Source organism: Drosophila kikkawai, unplaced genomic scaffold (assembly GCF_030179895.1).
Source record: "Drosophila kikkawai strain 14028-0561.14 unplaced genomic scaffold, DkikHiC1v2 scaffold_7, whole genome shotgun sequence".
Classification (NCBI taxonomy): Eukaryota; Metazoa; Arthropoda; class Insecta; order Diptera; family Drosophilidae; genus Drosophila; species Drosophila kikkawai.
Genome location: NW_027222730.1, coordinates 104,313 through 122,199, shown reverse-complemented (window position 1 = coordinate 122,199; position 17,887 = coordinate 104,313). Strand labels below are relative to the sequence as shown.

Sequence of the window (17,887 nt, the reverse complement as noted above, 5' to 3'; positions counted from 1 at the left end):
TCGTCCTATTGGCTCTCTCCGTCGGGTTCTGCCTTGGCGTATACGGCGCCGTGTGCTGCAGCTCCATGCCCAGCGATTTGCAGAAGTTCTGGAAAGATCGCCCTGTGAACTGCGTGCCGTTGTCGCAGACGAAGGTCCTCGGCACTCCGAATCTGCTCAGGATCCGTTCCCGGAAGGCGCGTTCAAGCTGTGCTCCAGTGGCTTTCCGCAGTGGCACCAACTCCACCCACTTGCTGAAGGCATCCAGAAACACCAACAGCATGGTGTTGCCTTGCTTCGATCGTGGAAGCGGTCCAACGAAGTCCGCGCAGAGAACCTGGAATGGCTCGTCGACCTGGCGGGTGAACATCATCCCCGCAGGTTTCTCCTGGCTTACCTTGAACTTCTGGCAACTCGTACAGTGACGAACATAGCGCGCGACGTCGCGAAACAAACCCGGCCAATAATATCGCTGAGCCACGCGATTACTAGTTTTCCGGATTCCCAAGTGTCCGGCGGTTGGGTGGTCATGGCATTCCTCGAGGACGCGTTGGCGGTAATCCGACCCAACGCACAGCTTCCATGGCGTGTACTCCTCCTCTTCTGGCTGAAGACCAATGCGGCGATAGAGTTGTCCGTTCTCCTCCCTGTAGTCGGGGAACTTGGCGGGTTCTGTCCGCATCTTCTGGAGCATCTTCTGGATCCAGCGGCAGTTGACTCCTTGTACCTGTGCTTGCTGCGCGGTAGGCAGCGGTTGGCGAGAAAGGGCGTCGGCCACAAGATTTTGGGCCCCTTTCCGGTAATGGACGTCATACTGGTACTGTTGCAACTCGAGAGCCCAGCGTGCAATCCTGCCCGTCGGGTTATCGATCGAATTCAGCCATTTCAGCGAGTGATGATCCGTCACCACGTCGAAACGGTACCCCTCGAGGTAGCATCGCATCTTCCTGATTGCCCAGACGATGGCGAGGCACTCCTTCTCCGTAACGGAGTAGTTCCTCTCGGCCGGGTTGAGCCGGCGGCTGGCGTAAGCGACAACTCTCTCCTGTCCCTCGATGGTCTGCGTCAGTACGGCTCCTATTCCGTACTCGCTGGCGTCCGTCTGAAGAACAAATTTCTGGCCGAAATCCGGACAGGCCAAGACCGGTGCCTTCGTTAGTAGCGCCTTCAGCTCCTGAAAAGCGTGATCCTGCCTCGATGTCCACTCCCACTTTTGGCCTTTCTTCAGCAACGCGGTCATGGGTTCGACCACGTCGGCGAAGTTTGGAACAAAGCGGCGATACCAGGATGAAATCCCAAGGCACCTCCGGAGCTCCTTTAGGCAAGTTGGTGGCTTCAGCTCGCGGATCGCGGCAACTTTGTCCGGATCTGTATGGATGCCCGCCTCGCTGATCACATGTCCCAGGTAGACGATGTGGCGTTGGAAGAAGTGGCACTTCCCTCGATTCAGGCGCAAGTTCGCATTGCGCAGGCGTCGGAAGACCTCTTGAAGGTTGGCGACGTGTTCCTCCAGCGTTGAGCCTATGACGATGATATCGTCCAGGTAGGCGAATGCGTGTGGTTCCATGTCAGGCCCGATGACTGTATCCAAAGCGCGCTGGAACGTTGCAGGGGCGGAATGCAGACCGAACGGCATCACCCGCCAGTGGAATAATCCTCTGCCGGGAACGGTGAAAGCCGTACACTCTCGGCTGCCCGGGGCTACTGGTATCTGCCAGTACCCATTCTTTAAGTCCAGCGTCGAGATGAACTTGGCGTTCCGGAGGCGTTCCAGAATCTGGTGGATCCTCGGGAGCGGGTAGGCATCGGGAACCGAGTTTTCGTTGAGTTGACGGTAGTCAACACACATGCGTACGTCTCCGTTTTTCTTCGCCGCAATCACAATGGGCGCGCTGTGCGGACTCTTCGAGGGCTCGATCCGCCCGTCTCGAAGAAGCTCGTCGATCTGTTTGTCGATGATGGCCCTCATGGCCGGGTTCCTCGGGAAGTATCTCTGCTTCAGTGGCCGATCGCTGCGCATGATGATGTGGTGTTCCGCTATGTGGGACACCCCTGAAAGATTCTCGAACAAGGCCAACTCCTTCTCCAGGAATTCCTCTACCCAGGGCTCTGGGTAGCTGTGGGTCTCGAGCTCTTCCGCCTCGGCTGAGTCTGGACCCCCCGCGGGGTGACTCACCGAGTTAATGTTTCCGCAGAGAGGCGAGTCTTGCGCCGGCGTTTCCTCGACGTGGTCCTGGAAACGGACACGCTTCTTGGAGGTGCGAAATGGATTTCGCTGCGCGGCGGTGGCATCTGCCACAGGCAAGACGTGGCTCCAACTTGGCGGCTGGTTTCCCGTCGTGGACGAGTCTGTGCCCGAGATGACTGCCGACCTCCGGGAGGATGTGCTCTCCTCTCCGGCAGGCGTGGTGCTGGCGGTCTCCCGGTTGGTTTCGAGGGCTGTGCCCCGAGGGCGGGCGCGTGGCGCCGGTTGCGGTGGTTCTCTGGTCGTTGCTGGTTCCGTATTGCTGGAGCGTAGCTCCGTCGTCACTGGTTCCCGGCGGGCAGAGTGTGACTCGGCCGGCGGGCTTCGTGGTTGAGAGCGTGGCTCTCTCGGCTGCGGCGTAGGGTGTGGCCTTCCGTGAGGGTTGGAGTCTGGCTCCTCAATGTGGACAGAGCGTGGCTCCTCGAAGCGGACAGAGCGTGGCTCTTCCCTCCGGCGTCTTGCATTGGCTCTTTCTTGGGCCCATGGTGGCTCCGTGTACTGGTCTGGCATCAGGCTGAGGGTCTGTCCCCCGCACTGCATGGTGGCTCCGATCCTGCAAAGAAAGTCCATGCCTAGGAGAACGTCGTCAAGGACTTCGCTCATCACTAGCAGGACGGTTGGAGCACGTTTGCTCCCCAGGTGTATATTGGCGGCGAGGGCCCGGGTCAGGTCCCGGCATGTCCCGTCGGCCAACTTGACTTGTGTGCGAATGTCTCGCGAGTTGTCCGCGTTGCCTAACTCTCGGGCTAGGTCTTCGCTGATGAAGCTATGCGTAGCTCCGGTGTCCAGGGTGGCCACGAATTCTCGTCCTTCCATGGTGATGGTGGCGCGAATCCGTCCCTGGTGTTGGTGGAGAGTTCCTCCTACTGGCTGCGTGGGTTGGACGGGTTCCCCGGGTGATTCCCGGTCACTCGAGGCCCGTTCCCGTTTCCCGATGCTGCACGCCGACAGCAATCGATAGTCCGGGTTCCTCTGCGCCCGCAGTCCCAGCAGAAAATGATGCGGGGGTTCCGGCACTCGGCCGAGAAGTGTCCCGGTTGGCCGCAGTTGCGGCAGGCGTCGCGGGCGTTGACTGGCTCCGATGTGGCAGGAGAGGCCGTGCTCTGGCTCGTGTTCGCGTTCCGGCTGGTACCTCCGTTGAAAGGGTTGCCCACTGGGGCTGCTGGTGGGGCACGGCGCGGCGTCTGCCCGGCTTCCGTCCCATAGTTGCGCCTAGCTTCCGGTCGAGGGCTCGGAGAGCGATGATCCTGGCCTCTATCCCGGCTACGCGTCACCTCGTAGTCCACTACCAGGTGGGTCAGCTCCGCCAGGGTGCGGAAGTCCTGTCTTCGGGTGAACAGCTGGTACTCCGGCAGCATGTTGTCGTAGACGCGCTCCAACTCCCGGTCCGGAGAGAATCCAGCTCGGCGCATCTGCAAGCGAAGATCCACTAAGTATTCCTTGAACGGCTCGTTGGGTCGCTGCAGGTGCGTCCGGATCTCGTCCTCCAGTCGTTGATAATACCGCGGTGGCAGGAAAAAATCTAGAAATTCGCGGCGAACCTCGACCCAGCTGGCTTGCTGGAGTCCGCTCGTGCGGAACCAGCTCTCGGCGCGACCGGATAGCAGCACCACCAAGGCTTGAGCCAGATATCTCCGGTCGATCCGGCAAGTATCGGCCCGCTCCTCGATGTGCTCTATAAACCCGAGTGGATCCGTCGTTCCGTCGAACGAGAGACCCCACTTCGTCATCCTGTCGATCAGGATGGCTCCCAAGCCGGCGTCGCTAGGGTGATTCACGGATCTCGGAGGTTCTTCCGCCTTCGGGCGTCGCCCTGTGGCCGGTGAAGTACTACGCGGTAGGAAAAGCGAGGGTGGTATCAACGATGCCGACGTGGTCGGTTCCGGAGAGATGAGAGACGGATCTAGCGGTATAGGTGACTTGACGTCGCCGGTGGGTGCGTTCCCGAACCGGCGTTCCAGTTCCGCGAGTCGATCCTGGATTTCCTCGGAATTGCCAGGCTGCCGCGCAAATGCTATGAGCCGCGCGCGTTGCTCGTCCACCGTGCCGCTTCGGTCGAGTCCGAAATCGCCTAGGATGGTTTCTAGCTCCATCTTTTTACGATAGCTAATCCATGTGACGCCCATCGTTGCGAAGAAGATGATCAGGGATACGGCGACCGAGAATTAATTTGCTATGGCACAGGTCACGGAATCGAGTATACAATCGAAATTCAATTATTCTGTTTTATTTGATTTATTATTTTACTTAATTCTTTTATTGTTTATTATTTTTTTTTTTTCTTTAATTATTTTAATTATTTTTATTTAATTATTCAATTATTTTATTTTATTTTATTTAATTATTCAATTATTTTATTTTATTTCGGCGTGTGTACCAGGCTTTTGCGTTTTGAGATTGCGCAGGATCCGCTTGGTTTTGAGTTGGTGACAGGATCACGCAGGATCCTCTGGATACCCGTGGTATATTTTTTTTTTTTTTTTTTGTATGAAAGGATCTTCCCGTTGAGCACTTTGAAAGCGACGGCGAAAGAATTTTTCTCGGCACTGTCCTTGAAGGATATTATTAATTTCGAAAAAAAAATATTTAAGTGTCCTCTAAGGATGTTCTTGACCACGGCGGAAGGATCTTAGTCACTGGCGTTTGCGCGAAAAAAAATATTTGAGCGATGTGTTCTTTCTGATAGTTCGTCGGAGATTGATTTTATGTTGCCCAGTGTAGCTTTATTTATTACTGCCCACGGTAGCAGCGGCGCAGCCGAGTGACAGATCGATAGCGGCAGAGGGCGTCCCTCTGCCGGCGTTGACGCGGGCGGAGATGCAGCGAAGCTAAGTTATGGCGGGAATATTTCTCGGGCGAATGCATGCAAAGCGACAGAGTGATAGCGGCAGAGAGCGTTCCTCTGCCGGCGTAAGCGCGGGCAGCGACGTCAAATTTCGAGCGGTGCAGCGAAGCTAATTTTTGGCGCGAATATCCCGCGTGGCGGGTGGAAAATTTTGTTGTCTCTTTCTCTTTGAATTATGCTTCGCCGCTGCCGTCTGTCGCCGAATTGGCGCGACCTATTTGCACTGCGAAAAAAACGTGGCCGTTGCCGAATATTCCCCCATAGAAAATTTATATATTTTTTTCCCCCATATATATTATTATTTTTTTTTTCCCAGGTATATATATTATTATTATATTTTCTCCCTATATATTTTATTATTTTTTTTTCTATGTATATATATTTTCCTGACCAAAAAGTATCGGCTGGGGGGGGTTTAATCCGCCAAGATGACCAACTTTTCCGTCCTGGGCTGTCCCTGCTCCCGGCGCCATGTAAGGAAGCGTCTGGGCGGCCGGGGTGATCCTCAGCGGCCCAGAGTCCCCTCACAAAATTTATAATTTGTGAGACACCCAGAACGGAGAAGCGCCGATAATTTCTGGCCAGCTAGCGGGAAAAAAATGGGGAAGAAATATATTGATACGGGATTATTTGACCAGGGAAGGCTGGGCGACCCGGAAAAATCCAGCGGTCAAGCCCGCGTCAGCGCTCGGAGGGATCCAGCAGCGAGACGAGTGGCCCGGAGTTATCCAGCGGCCACGCCCACGCCCACGCTCGGAGTGATCCAGCGGCGGGGCGCCTTCGGGGCAGGACAAAGGCTCGGAGGGATCCAGCAGCCCAGGCCTGTGTCCACGCTCGGAGGAATCCAGCAGCGGGACCACTGACTCGGAGAGAAATCCAGCAGTCAGCCCCGAATCCTTGCCCGGAAGAATCCAGCGGCAGGATTGCTCAGAGGGCTCGGAGAAATCCAGCAGCCACGCCCACGCCCGCGCTCGGAGTGATCCAGCAGCGCGGCGTCCGTTGGGACAGGACAAAGGCTCGGAGAGATCCAGCAGCCGATGCCTGCGTCCACGCTCGGAGGAATCCAGCAGCGGGACAGTTGGTTCGGAAAAATCCAGCGACCAACCCCAGATCCTCGCCCGGAAAAATCCAGCAGCGGGATGGCTCTCTGAGGGGCAGGGGAAAAAGGGGGACCGGCGGCCTCGCGGCAAGTCCGGGCTCGGAAAGATCCAGCAGCCACGGGCTCCTGTTCCCGTCCGGCTTTCGCCCGCACCCGGAATTACTCCGATGCTACGGGAAAAGCGGGAGGGGAATTGGTCACTGCCGGCGAGGGGCGCCGGCCCGCAAACGAAGGCGGGGAAAACGCACGATTTTATGCAAGCACATGATTTTATTTCTCACTTATAGTTACTGTGGCAAGGGGCGGGGTAGATCCCCAATATATATTTAATGGCCGGCGGCCATGCTCACCCACGATTCGAAGCGGATGCCTTCGAAGGTCCTGCAGGATGTTTTTACGAACACGCGGTTTTTGCACTTAGACTTATCACTCTGGAGCGGCACGACTTGCGCGGTTAAGAATTAGGCGAGGATTAAAATTGACCTAATTCTTGAGTGTGGCCGTGACCTAGTTTCTGCCGGCAGCGCTGCCGCGATCGATCTTGGCGTTGCCAGGCTCTGCCACTATCGCCGACAGCGTTGCCACTTGCGCGCGTAATGTTAAGGCTTAATGCTTGTTTTGAATTTCCCTTCGCGGGGTTTATTCGGCTTCATGCCGTTGGCTTCGTGCCGGGTGGTGTGTGTGTGTGTATGGCTTCGTGCCGGGTTGTGTGTGTGGGTGTATGGCTTCGTGCCGGGTGGTGTGTGTGTGCTTAATTTTTAGTCTTAATTTTAGTCTTAATTTTAGTCTTAATTTTAGCTTAGTTTCTACATAGATACATATATATACAGTTTAGTGGCGACCGATCGTGTCGTCACAATGTATTTTATCCAACTTTATTTTTTATAATATAATATTTCCATATGTATTTTTTCCAGCTATACGTTTTCATAATATAATATTTCCATATGTATTTTTTCCAGCTATACGTTTTCATAATATAATATTTTCATATGTATATTTTTCCAGCTATACGTTTTCATAATATAATATTTCCATATGTATTTTTTCCAGCTATACGTTTTCATAATATAATATTTCCATATGTATTTTTTCCAGCTATACGTTTTCATAATATAATATTTTCATATGTATATTTTTCCAGCTATACGTTTTCATAATATAATATTTCCATATGTATTTTTTCCAGCTATACGTTTTCATAATATAATATTTCCATATGTATTTTTTCCAGCTATACGTTTTTATAATATAATATTTCCATATGTATTTTTTCCAACTTTATTTTCTCATTATATCATATTTCCATATGTATTTTATCCAACTTTATTTTTTATAATATAATATTTCCATATGTTTTTTTTCCAGCTATACGTTTTCATAATATAATATTTCCATATGTATTTTTTCCAGCTATACGTTTTCATAATATAATATTTTCATATGTATATTTTTCCAGCTATACGTTTTCATAATATAATATTTCCATATGTATTTTTTCCAGCTATACGTTTTCATAATATAATATTTCCATATGTATTTTTTCCAGCTATACGTTTTCATAATATAATATTTTCATATGTATATTTTTCCAGCTATACGTTTTCATAATATAATATTTCCATATGTATTTTTTCCAGCTATACGTTTTCATAATATAATATTTCCATATGTATTTTTTCCAGCTATACGTTTTCATAATATAATATTTCCATATGTATTTTTTCCAGCTATACGTTTTCATAATATAATATTTCCATATGTATTTTTTCCAGCTATACGTTTTCATAATATAATATTTCCATATGTATTTTTTCCAACTTTATTTTCTCATTATATCATATTTCCATATGTATTTTATCCAACTTTATTTTTTATAATATAATATTTCCATATGTATTTTTTCCAGCTATACGTTTTCATAATATAATATTTCCATATGTATTTTTTCCAGCTATACGTTTTCATAATATAATATTTTCATATGTATATTTTTCCAGCTATACGTTTTCATAATATAATATTTCCATATGTATTTTTTCCAGCTATACGTTTTCATAATATAATATTTCCATATGTATTTTTTCCAGCTATACGTTTTCATAATATAATATTTCCATATGTATTTTTTCCAGCTATACGTTTTCATAATATAATATTTTCATATGTATTTTTTCCAGCTATACGTTTTCATAATATAATATTTCCATATGTATTTTTTCCAGCTATACGTTTTCATAATATAATATTTTCATATGTATATTTTTCCAGCTATACGTTTTCATAATATAATATTTTCATATGTATATTTTTCCAGCTATACGTTTTCATAATATAATATTTCCATATGTATTTTTTCCAGCTATACGTTTTCATAATATAATATTTCCATATGTATTTTTTCCAGCTATACGTTTTCATAATATAATATTTCCATATGTATATTTTTCCAGCTATACGTTTTCATAATATAATATTTTCATATGTATATTTTTTCAGCTATACGTTTTCATAATATAATATTTCCATATGTATTTTTTCCAGCTATACGTTTTCATAATATAATATTTCCATATGTATATTTTTCCAGCTATACGTTTTCATAATATAATATTTCCATATGTATTTTTTCCAGCTATACGTTTTCATAATATAATATTTCCATATGTATTTTTTCCAGCTATACGTTTTCATAATATAATATTTCCATATGTATTTTTTCCAGCTATACGTTTTCATAATATAATATTTTCATATGTATATTTTTCCAGCTATACGTTTTCATAATATAATATTTTCATATGTATATTTTTCCAGCTATACGTTTTCATAATATAATATTTCCATATGTATTTTTTCCAACTTTATTTTCTCATTATATCATATTTCCATATGTATTTTATCCAACTTTATTTTTTATAATATAATATTTCCATATGTATTTTTTCCAGCTATACGTTTTCATAATATAATATTTCCATGTGTATTTTTTCCAGCTATACGTTTTCATAATATAATATTTCCATATTTATTTTTTCCAGCTATACGTTTTCATAATATAATATTTCCATATGTATATTTTTCCAGGTATACGTTTTCATAATATAATATTTCCATATGTATTTTTTCCAACTTTATTTTCTCATTATATCATATTTCCATATGTATTTTTTCCAACTTTACTTTCTCATTGTATCATATTTACATTTAATATATATCAATATATTTTCATTTGCCAATTTATTATTATGCCTTTTCAATGTTTTCTATATAAGCAAAATATACTTTAAAAGTATATTTGTTATATATGAATCATGTGTTTTTATACATTTGTTCCTTATTACCAACAGTTTGGAACATATACATTGGTGAGTGTATATGAGCACAATATATACATCACACAAGTATATTATTTTTCAATATATCTTTTTATTTGGCAATTTATTATTATGCCTTTTCAATGTTTTCTATATAAGCAAAATATACTTTAAAAGTATATTTGTTATATATGAATCATGTGTTTTTATACATTTGTTCCTTATTACCAACAGTTTGGAACATATACATTGGTGAGTGTATATGAGCACAATATATACATCACACAAGTATATTATTTTTCAATATATCTTTTTATTTGCCAATTTATTATTATGCCTTTTCAATGTTTTCTATATAAGCAAAATATACTTTAAAAGTATATTTGTTATATATGAATCATGTGTTTTTATACATTTATTCCTTTTTACCAACAGTTTGGAACATATACATTGGTGAGTGTATATAGAGCACAATATATACATCACACAAGTATATTATTTTTCAATATATCTTTTTATTTGCCAATTTATTATTATGCCTTTTCATCAATGTTTTCTATATAAGCAAAATATACTTTAAAAGTATATTTGTTATATATCAAACATATCGGTGGTGAGTGTATATATAGCAAAATATATACATCACACAAAACAAATACAAAAAAAAATAAATCGAATCATCAAGCAAAGGATAAGCTTCAGTGGATCGCAGTATGGCAGCTGCTCAACCACTTACAACACCTTGCCTGTTACAAAAGTCGTTTACAATTGATTCTAGGCTTTGTCATTGTATTAAATAATGCTTTTATATGTAACTAGCGCGGCACCAGGTGATCAAAGATCCTCCTAATTTACTATGTTACAAATTACATTGGCATCACATCCATTGTCGTTTATAAAATAAATTACAAACTTTAAATGGTTTAGAAGCCATACAATGCAAATTGCCCCTTATTTATCATTGCAGTCCAGCACGGATACGACCTTAGAGGCGTTCAGGCATAATCCAACGGACGTAGCGTCATACCACTGTTCGCTCGAACAAGTATTGTGCCATTGGTCCGTACCTGCGGTTCCTCTCGTACTACGCAGGAATGCTGTCGCAACAACGTTTTGTCATTAGTAGGGTAAAACTAACCTGTCTCACGACGGTCTAAACCCAGCTCACGTTCCCTTGCATGGGTGAACAATCCAACGCTTGGTGAATTTTGCTTCACAATGATAGGAAGAGCCGACATCGAAGGATCAAAAAGCGACGTCGCTATGAACGCTTGGCCGCCACAAGCCAGTTATCCCTATGGTAACTTTTCTGACACCTCTTGTTAAAAACTCTTTAAACCAAAAGGATCGATAGGCCGAGCTTTTGCTGTCCCTGTGTGTACTGAACACCGAGATCAAGTCAGCATTTGCCCTTTTGCTCTATGTGTGGTTTCTGTCCGCACTGAGCTGGCCTTGGGACACCTCCGTTATTATTTGAGAGATGTACCGCCCCAGTCAAACTCCCTACCTGGCAATGTCCTTGAATTGGATCATACCTGAGTAATTGGAGTTATACCAAATTTTCAAATCAAAAATACATAAATGCATCGTCTCATTAAAGAATTTGTTTGCGATTATATAACAAACTCGTGATACTTTGATCAAGAAGCTTGCATCAAAACCCAATACCATAAGATATAATAAATATATCCGTATAATGGCTAGGAAATGATACACGTTCCATTTAATCAAGTAAGTAAGGAAACAATAAGAGTAGTGGTATTTCATTGTCGATACCAAACCGAAGTCTAATATCTCCCACTTATTCTACACCTCTTATGTCTCCTTACACTGCCAGATTAGAGTCAAGCTCAAAAGGGTCTTCTTTCCCCGCTAATTATTCCAAGCCCGTTCCCTTGGCTGTGGTTTCGCTAGATAGTAGATAGGGACAGTAGGAATCTCGTTAATCCATTCATGCGCGTCACTAATTAGATGACGAGGCATTTGGCTACCTTAAGAGAGTCATAGTTACTCCCGCCGTTGACCCGCGCTTACTTGAATTTCTTCACTTTGACATTCAGAGCACTGGGCAGAAATCACATTGTGTCAACACCCGCTAGGGCCATCACAATGCTTTGCTTTAATTAGACAGTCGGATTCCCCAAGTCCGTGCCAGTTCTGAATTGATTGTTAATTGATAATCGTTATAATTAATAAGAACTAATTGGTTTGACCCAACTAGTATTCTTAAAAATTTTAGCAAGAAAGTTCCACAATTGGCTACGTAACTAAACTATCCGGGGAACAAGTAACCACCATAAATGATAGAAACTCTATTTACCCAGAACGAGCACATAAACCATGTTATTGTTTCCCAATCAAGCCCGACTATCTCAATCTTCAGAGCCAATCCTTATCCCGAAGTTACGGATCTAATTTGCCGACTTCCCTTACCTACATTATTCTATCGACTAGAGACTCTTCACCTTGGAGACCAGCTGCGGATATTGGTACGGCCTGTTGAGAAGTTTGCGTATCCCCACCATAAATTTTCAAGGTCCGAGGAGAAAATATCGACACAACAGTATATGTCATGCTCTTCTAGCCCATCTACCATATCTCTCTGCGAAAGACTTCCATGGTAGTACGGCTATAAAACAGAAAAGAAAACTCTTCCGATATCTCTCGACGGCTTCTTTATGGTCGTTCCTGTTGCCAGGATGAGCACGAGGCCCATATTTAATAACAAACGGATACTCAACAGGTTACGGAATTGGAACCGTATTCCCTTTCGTTCAAAATTATTCAAGTATATTATTTGCCAACGTTTTTATATAGTCATTTATTACTTGAAAATTTTCGGCTTTCGCCTTGAACTTAGGACCGACTAACTCGTGATCAACCACTGTTCACACGAAACCCTTCTCCACTTCAGTCCTCCAAGGTCTCATTCGATTATTTGCTACTACCACCAAGATCTGTACCAATGGCAGCTCCATGCAGGCTTACGCCAAACACTTCTACGCATACCATTATACCTTCCTACTCACTAAAGTTTCAAAATTTATATTACAAGTAATATAAATCATCTACTTTAGCGGTAATGTATAGGTATACAACTTAAGCGCCATCCATTTTAAGGGCTAGTTGCTTCGGCAGGTGAGTTGTTACACACTCCTTAGCGGATTTCGACTTCCATGATCACCGTCCTGCTGTTTTAAGCAACCAACGCCTTTCATGGTATCTGCATGAGTTGTTAATTTGGGCACCGTAACACTACGTTTGGTTCATCCCACAGCACCAGTTCTGCTTACCAAAAGTGGCCCACTGGGCACATTATATCATAACCTTAAACTTCATATCAAGAAAGTTAAGGTTCTTACCCATTTAAAGTTTGAGAATAGGTTAAGATCGTTTCGACCCTAAGGCCTCTAATCATTCGCTTTACCAGATAAGATTATTTTATATAACATTAAAATGCACCAGCTATCCTGAGGGAAACTTCGGAAGGAACCAGCTACTAGATGGTTCGATTGGTCTTTCGCCCCTATACTCAATTCTGACAATCGATTTGCACGTCAGAACTGTTTCGGTCTTCCATCAGGGTTTCCCCTGACTTCAACCTGATCAAGTATAGTTCACCATCTTTCGGGTCACAGCATATCTGCTCAAGGTACGTTCCAGTTAGAGGCATAAATAATATAAATATTATTATACATAACTATATAGAACGCCCCGGGATTGTGTTAATCAACTATAAATAGTTAAAAAACTAATCCCATTATTAGTCAAGTTAATTACGCTATTAGGTTTATATCCCAATAACTTGCACATATGTTAGACTCCTTGGTCCGTGTTTCAAGACGGGTCCCGAAGGTATCCTGAATCTTTCGCATTGTTAATCGTACAAGTGCATATAATAAACACAAAAATCAATGATAATCATGCCATTATATAATTCCGAAAAATTAACGCACTGTAGTCATATAAATCTATCAGCACTTTATCAAATTAATGACATTTATTCTATGTTAAAATGCAAGCATAATAATTTGAATAAACTATAAGCCATATTTTATGATAAATAATGGTATGCTAATAGATTACAATGTCCTTATATGGAAAAAATGCACACTATTATCATAATATTTATTAAATATTACAATTCTAATGATGAATTTTCCATAACGGATATTCAGGTTCATCGGGCTTAACCTCTAAGCAGTTTCACGTACTGTTTAACTCTCTATTCAGAGTTCTTTTCAACTTTCCCTCACGGTACTTGTTTACTATCGGTCTCATGGTTATATTTAGTTTTAGATGGAGTTTACCACCCACTTAGTGCTGCACTATCAAGCAACACGACTCTTTGGAAACATCATCTAGTAATCATTAACGTTATACGGGCCTGGCACCCTCTATGGGTAAATGGCCTCATTTAAGAAGGACTTAAATCGTTAATTTCTCATACTAGAATATTGACGCTCCATACACTGCATCTCACATTTGCCATATAGACAAAGTGACTTAGTGCTGAACTGATTTCTTTTCGCTCGCCGCTACTAAGAAAATCCTTGTTAGTTTCTTTTCCTCCCCTAATTAATATGCTTAAATTCAGGGGGTAGTCCCATATGAGTTGAGGTTGTATAAAACATTTGTTTGCATTAATTCTTTTTATATAGAAATAACATTACGTTTTAAATTTGCCATTTATTGACAAACCCAACGAAGAATAATAACATTTACAACGGTTTTTCAATTTTTTCATCATTAATAAGAGACAATCCTAGATGAAAAATATTTTCATATTTTTTATGCTAGACATTTCTCAGTATTATTTGATTTAAAAAAAGAAAATATTTCTCTTCGTTTTCACATTCAAATATTTACAACAATGTGAGAATAATGTTTTTCATATAATTTTTAATATTATGAATATAAAAATTTAAAAATTATTATATCCAATAATATACCATGTGCTTATAAAATTCATACAATGAAATTTATGAACAACTTATTTTGCATAGTCTTACAACCCTCAACCATATGTAGTCCAAGCAGCACTTTAAAATTAATTAAAGTACATAACAGCATGGACTGCGATATGCGTTCAAAATGTCGATGTTCATGTGTCCTGCAGTTCACACGATGACGCACAGTTTGCTGCGTTCTTCATCGACCCATGAGCCGAGTGATCCACCGCTTAGAGTTTTAATAATTTGGTTTATATATATCATTAGAAATGTTTTTATTGAAAGAAATTAAAAATACACCATTTTACTGGCATATATCAATATATATATCCTTCAATAAATTTAACATTGTAATTTTTTTTTTTTTTAAATCCAAAATAAATGTTGCGAAAAGTCTTAGTTTCATATAAACAATATACATATCTGTAGTTTTAATCATTTTTATAATATAAGCCTTTTTGGTTTCGATATAATATATTGGTGTAATTTTATATAAAACATTAACCTGAATAACCAGGTACAACATTATGCATTTCAGATTGTTGCATTAACCAATGTATGCGCATAATAATAATGAACAATACATTACGCAACGCCTGTATATTATGGTCCATATACACGCAAATTTTTTATTTTCCATTAATTGATTTTTATTATTCATTTAACATTCAGCTTTGCTTGGTTGCTGTTTACAATGTTAATTTTTTTTCTTTGGCAATTTCATTAATATTATTAATAATATTATATATTAACGGTAAGGAAAATTATATACTATAATGATCCTTCCGCAGGTTCACCTACGGAAACCTTGTTACGACTTTTACTTCCTCTAAATAATCAAGTTCGGTCAACTTTTGCGAAACAACCGTAACACACAAGGCGTCACAGTGATCACGTCCGGAGACCTCACTAAATAATTCAATCGGTAGTAGCGACGGGCGGTGTGTACAAAGGGCAGGGACGTAATCAATGCGAGTTAATGACTCACACTTACTGGGAATTCCAAGTTCATGTGAACAGTTTCAGTTCACAATCCCAAGCATGAAAGTGGTTCAGCGGTTTACCCGGACCTCTCGGTCTAGGAAATACACGTTGATACTTTCATTGTAGCGCGCGTGCAGCCCAGGACATCTAAGGGCATCACAGACCTGTTATTGCTCAATCTCATTATTTCTAGACGCAATTTGTCCATTTAAGAAGCTAGTGTCCTTATAATGGGACAAACCAATAGGTACGGCTCCACTTATATAAACACATTCAAACACAATATACATTTTACTGCAACCATGAATGAAGGCTATATAAGCTTCAACACCATAATCCTGAAGATATCTATTTAATATATTTGAGTCTCGTTCGTTATCGGAATTAACCAGACAAATCACTCCACGAACTAAGAACGGCCATGCACCACCACCCATAGATTCGAGAAAGAGCTATCAATCTGTCTTACACACTTATGTTCGGACCTGGTAAGTTTTCCCGTGTTGAGTCAAATTAAGCCGCAGGCTCCACTCCTGGTGGTGCCCTTCCGTCAATTCCTTTAAGTTTCAGCTTTGCAACCATACTTCCCCCGGAGCCCAAAAGCTTTGGTTTCCCGGGAAGCGACTGAGAGAGCCATAAAAGTAGCTACACCCAATTGCTAGCTGGCATCGTTTATGGTTAGAACTAGGGCGGTATCTGATCGCCTTCGAACCTCTAACTTTCGTTCTTGATTAATGAAAACATCTTTGGCAAATGCTTTCGCTTAAGTTAGTCTTACGACGGTCCAAGAATTTCACCTCTCGCGTCGTAATACTAATGCCCCCAAACTGCTTCTATTAATCATTACCTCTTGATCTGAAAACCAATGAAAGCAGAACAGAGGTCTTATTTCATTATCCCATGCACAGAATATTCAGGCATTTGAAGCCTGCTTTAAGCACTCTAATTTGTTCAAAGTAATTGTACCGGCCCACAATAACACTCATTTAAGAGCACTAATGCAGGTTTTTAAATAGGAGGAACATATGAAAAAATACAAGTATTTTAACATACATAAGAACTCCACCGGTAATACGCTTACATACATAAAGGTATAGTACTAACCACAATTGTAAGTTGTACTACCCGTATGAAGCACAAGTTCAACTACGAACGTTTTAACCGCAACAACTTTAATATACGCTATTGGAGCTGGAATTACCGCGGCTGCTGGCACCAGACTTGCCCTCCAATTGGTCCTTGTTAAAGGATTTAAAGTGTACTCATTCCAATTACAGGGCCTCGGATATGAGTCCTGTATTGTTATTTTTCGTCACTACCTCCCCGAGCTGGGAGTGGGTAATTTACGCGCCTGCTGCCTTCCTTAGATGTGGTAGCCGTTTCTCAGGCTCCCTCTCCGGAATCGAACCCTGATTCCCCGTTACCCGTTGCAACCATGGTAGTCCTAGATACTACCATCAAAAGTTGATAGGGCAGACATTTGAAAGATCTGTCGTCGGTACAAGACCATACGATCTGCATGTTATCTAGAGTTCAACCAAAGTAACGATCTTGCGATCGCTTGGTTTTAGCCTAATAAAAGCACATGTCCCATAAGGTTCATGTTTTAATTGCATGTATTAGCTCTAGAATTACCACAGTTATCCAAGTAACTGTTAACGATCTAAGGAACCATAACTGATATAATGAGCCTTTTGCGGTTTCACTTTTAATTCGTGTGTACTTAGACATGCATGGCTTAATCTTTGAGACAAGCATATAACTACTGGCAGGATCAACCAGAATAATGTTTTTTTTATTTCATATTTCTTTCATATTAGTGAATAGAAATTAGCAATATAAATATTTGTATACAGATTTTATCAATATATATTTTTCTTTTTCTCATCGAATACGGCCATAATTATATAGCAATCGTATTCGCAGCATTTGTATTCATATAAATTTATGTTTTTAATTTTAATACATTTTTTATATATGCATATATTTCATTCAAAAATATCATTTTATTTCCAACATACATAATTGTATCACCCATACAATTTTGTTTAATCAATATTAATATTGAAATTAAATCATTTGCAATTTTAAAATTTATTATTTTCGTAAAAGCATTTCTCATGGTAATATATTAATATAAAACCAAGAACATATGAAAAAGTTACATATAAAAATGAAACTTAAATCATATTGTGATATGTGAATACAATAATACTAAAAATTAATATTAATGCAACACATTTTTTGTGGTAGGATCAAATATAATATAAATTATATCTGCCTACCGCCATAATTTAACGATAATAATTGGAAACTAGAATTGTTATTCAATTTTGGCCTTTGTTTCAACTCTATTATCTTTTTATAATAAATATATATCGCACTAAGCCAAAAATCTAAGAAACTTAGATAACAAATTTTATAACGATATTATTTATGATTTAAACCATTTAATATTAGTATAAT

The 17,887-nt window shown here is 41.4% G+C and overlaps 3 non-coding genes across 3 annotated transcripts; all 3 read right to left on the bottom strand.

The window, feature by feature from the left end:
- Positions 1 to 10,157: 10,157 nt before the first annotated feature.
- LOC121502407 (large subunit ribosomal RNA) lies at positions 10,158 to 14,109 on the bottom strand. The gene has a single exon (XR_005990978.2). It is a non-coding gene; the product is annotated as a large subunit ribosomal RNA (ribosomal RNA).
- A 387-nt stretch (positions 14,110 to 14,496) lies between these two features.
- Positions 14,497 to 14,675, bottom strand: LOC138929598 (5.8S ribosomal RNA). The gene has a single exon (XR_011445840.1). It is a non-coding gene; the product is annotated as a 5.8S ribosomal RNA (ribosomal RNA).
- A 536-nt stretch (positions 14,676 to 15,211) lies between these two features.
- LOC121502417 (small subunit ribosomal RNA) lies at positions 15,212 to 17,206 on the bottom strand. Its single transcript, XR_005990984.2, has one exon. It is a non-coding gene; the product is annotated as a small subunit ribosomal RNA (ribosomal RNA).
- Between the last annotated feature and the right edge of the window lie 681 nt (positions 17,207 to 17,887).